Source organism: Haliotis asinina, chromosome 1 (assembly GCF_037392515.1).
Source record: "Haliotis asinina isolate JCU_RB_2024 chromosome 1, JCU_Hal_asi_v2, whole genome shotgun sequence".
Lineage (NCBI taxonomy): Eukaryota > Metazoa > Mollusca > Gastropoda > Lepetellida > Haliotidae > Haliotis > Haliotis asinina.
Window position 1 is genome coordinate 9,414,316 of NC_090280.1, and position 3,919 is coordinate 9,418,234.

Below are 3,919 nucleotides of genomic sequence, written 5' to 3' on the forward strand. Positions count from 1 at the left end.
TAAAGAACACTGCAAAGGTGATAAGGGCATATCTGTCAACATACCATGAGCCAAAGCCCATTTCTTCCATGCTTTAAAGCCGTAATCATACTTCTTATTTGTGGAGTTTGCTCTCAAGCAGGACAAATGCTCTGGAAGGCTTCTCACGAGCTCTCTCATAGGTGCAGGTAAAGTCAATATCTCACTTCTATATACATGTTCAAACACACCTGCAACACGCAAACAACATCAAAATTCCACATGTAAAGCCATCATGTTGAATTGTAAATCGTTTACTCCAAACAATCCCCACCCCCACCCCCAGACTGTCTGGTTGGTACATATGCTTCCTTACAAGTGGGAAGATACATCCAGTCTTTAACTTGGGGTATAAATACCATATTAGGGCACAAAATAGGCCAGAAGTTAGCTGAATACCATACAGGAATCACGAGAGTTCCCTTGGCATGACACTCTCTCATGTGTTTAAGAACACGTGCAATCATACATATAGGAGGCACTTTCCAGTTATTGTCGTCACCCCAGGACACGGATAAAGCATCCACTCCGTCACTTCCCGGATTCCAAAATCTGGAGTTAAACCTTACAACTTTAGTATTGTAATATGAAGCAAATCTGTCAATGTCAAATGGGCCCCATTTGGCAGAGACGTGTTGAAACACATAATCCTGGATACCCCAATCATCAGCATCTACTATCTTACTCAGATAGTCAGCACGCTCATTGTCTAACCTTGGTATCCACTGTATGTCAACTCTGATATTATAGTCACTACACAGCCTGAATATATCTAAAGCCAAAGCTTGAAGATCAGCTTTCATGCTACCTTTGGACACAATCGACTCTACATTTTGATTGTCAGTAAACCATGTTACTTTGTGAGATTCCAAAATGGAAACGAAACTTTTCATAACCAGAAACACTGCCTTCAGCTCTCTCCAAGTGGAGCTTCGTGACGCTTCTAGTGCTGACCACTGAGCATGTGATATGGTTTGCCCAACTTCTACACAGTACCCACCGAAACCAGAATTACTAGCATCACTGTAAACTACCCGTGTAGGAATGCTTGCATAGCATAGAGTGCACTTACTGAGTCTGTCAATATGCGCAGCCCAAAATTGTAATTGATCTCTACTCAAATACGATAGCACCACAGGTGCCTTCCACGATGAACTTTGTCATTAGTTGACACAAAGTACCAAGAACCATCTTCATAGCAACTATCTGTCCAACAACCGAAGCCAAGCTCTTCACCGGAACTGGTGCAGTAGAAGACAGAAGTTCTCCTATATTTTGCTGAAGCTTACAAATTTTCCGTTGAGGGATGGACAACTTCATGTGTCTAGTATCTATGATAAAACCCAACCATTCGATCTCCTGAACCGGCTTCCATAGTGACTTTTCTGCTTTTGGAACAAAACCTGCTTTTAACAAATCTTGTTTGACAATTTGACCAACAATTGTCGTTTCACATTTGGAAAAAACTTGACAGGATCCCATCATCTAGAAAAGTAACAATCTTGTAACCTTGTTCATATTCATAAAAGTCATTTGTAAGGCCAGGTTCATCAACGTTTACAGTATCATCACATAAAGTATACTCAACTTCAGGTTCTGCTTCCTTGGAACGTATCCTACTCTCTGTCAAGCTTCCCAAGTTGCTATGTTGTGTTGCTGAGCAAGGGACACTGATGTCTCCAATGGCTAAACTCGCCACACATGAAGCACGCTCCAGACCTTTGACCTTTGAAATTTGAAAATTACTAGACTGGTCACCAGCATGGGAATCCACTGAAACTCGAGTGACTGTCGAGGTAGGACGCTGGGTCGACTTGTAGGGGTGAAACCGTGTGGAACGAGACGCCCTTGTCTTGAATTTCTTAATGGCTTTGCTTTCCGCTCTGTTGATTCTTTTGTCGTCACCAGAATCTGACGCCAATTCATGAGCCACATAATTGCGCACTGTCCCCCCCACCCCCTACCTCCACCCCCACCCCCTCTGAGGAATCGGTTATCTTTATGTGCTTGTTTCTTGTCTGGAACCTGGAAACTTCTTCATTAATCAATTCCAAGACGTAATCAGTCTTACCATATTAAACTGCAAACCGTAATTGTTCTAAGTTTTCCAGAGCTTCTGAATTAAAAGAAAACTGAATTTTGTTCCCTTCTCTTTTCCACTGATAGTCCCTCTCAGCTTTCAATTTATGTAATTCTTTTGATGTTTTATGAAACTCATCTCCCAGACGTTCAATCTTCTCATTAACTGCCTTCCTAATTTCAGCTTGTGATTGATCCAACCTTTTCAAAATGGCGTCTAACGTGTCACTGTCAGTGTTGACTCTCGCGGGACCGTCCATAATGAACACTGACCGCTGGTGCACCGCAGCTGAGAATAACCTAATGTAAATTCCCCCCCCCCCCCTTTTATACCTACCAGAGCGCCCCCATACCTATAGCATTACTTCCCTTTGTTGTATTTGCACCCGTGAAGAGCCACCTCCTCGTGGTTGGTGCTGGGTAATGCTAAGTGCTCTTCTCCCGTGTGGACCCGGGACAGAATGTGTCCACAGCACCCCATTGCTGGTCGTAAGAGGCGACCAAATTGGGCAACCTGTTGGCCGTGGGTTGCGCCCCTGTGTCAGTGGAGGAGCGGATCCTGGTGGTTGAGGGCACTGGAACAAGGACTAGGTGATCCTGTTGCCCAACACACCACTTCGGCCCTAACTTCACCTAGAAGGGTGGTTGAATAGGCCCAATTCAATCAATCGGCTGGTCACGCCAAGCCCTGTGCTCCTTATTGTACTGTTGCACCAAAGTTTGAAAATTATCCTTTGATATGTTTTAAAGTCTTGGCTAACTTTTGGACTTTTTCAATACCTAAGTTAATGTCTGTTTTTGGCTAGAGTTGTATGCCAGAAGGCGGTGGCTCATGGGCCAATCTGGTGGAATAATTAATCTTTTAATTTTTCTACTGGAGTATATCATCTGGGTATCCTTGGTGCTGCAAGCTGGAGACCCGCTTGCTTATAGCATTGTCCTTGTGATACTCCGTGGTGGGTGGGGAGCTCGGATGATGAAACTTATACACTTACTATGGAATACAAAACTTCCCTAAAACGAAACAAGCGTCAACTGGACAGTGATGATGATCGACGACCTTCAAACTCAAATGAATATTGGCCACGATTTCTCGTGATCGAGACACTTGACAAATCACCTCTAAAACTCAATCCTTTTGCGGTATCAAAAGGTGTGCATGGTATTACTGGTGAAGTTTCTAACATAAAAAGGTTACGCACAGGCTCTCTGCTCATAGAATGTAGCAGAAAACAGCAGGCAACAAATTTCATGTCCACTCAGTTATTCGTTGGAATACCGGTATCAGTTACTCCGCATAGAACTTCGAACTCAAGTAAAGGCATCGTGCGAGACCGGGACCAACTGTTTGCCGATATGAATGAACTGGACATTGCCTCGGAAATGAAGGACCAAGGAGTAACTTTTGTGAAACGTTTCATGACCCGTAAAAATTCTGAAAATAGACCAACAAATACCTATTTATTCCATTTTTCTTCGCCAACTGCTCCAGCATCAATTAAAGCAGGATATTGCAATATCAACGTTGCCATTTATATTCCAAACCCTCTGAGGTGTTTTAAATGTAAAAAGTATGGACATGGTGTCAATAGCTGCACAAATTCCATAACATGTGCTCACTGCGGTGGGAAAACTCACTTGACTGAAGATTGTGATAGTAACTTTAAAAAATGTACAAATGCTCTGGCACTCATTCAGCTTTTTCTAAAGACTGTCCATTATGGAAACAACAGATGGAAATAAACAAAAATTAAATTCACCAGAAATATTAGTTTTGCTGATGCCAAAAAGCTTGCTGTTCAGACCCCAGAACCAAATCAGT

At 42.8% G+C, this 3,919-nt stretch overlaps 1 pseudogene; it reads right to left on the reverse strand.

Moving 5' to 3' along the window:
* Window positions 1–228: 228 nt before the first annotated feature.
* Window positions 229–2,357, reverse strand: LOC137289362 (uncharacterized; annotated as a pseudogene).
* Window positions 2,358–3,919: the final 1,562 nt, after the last annotated feature.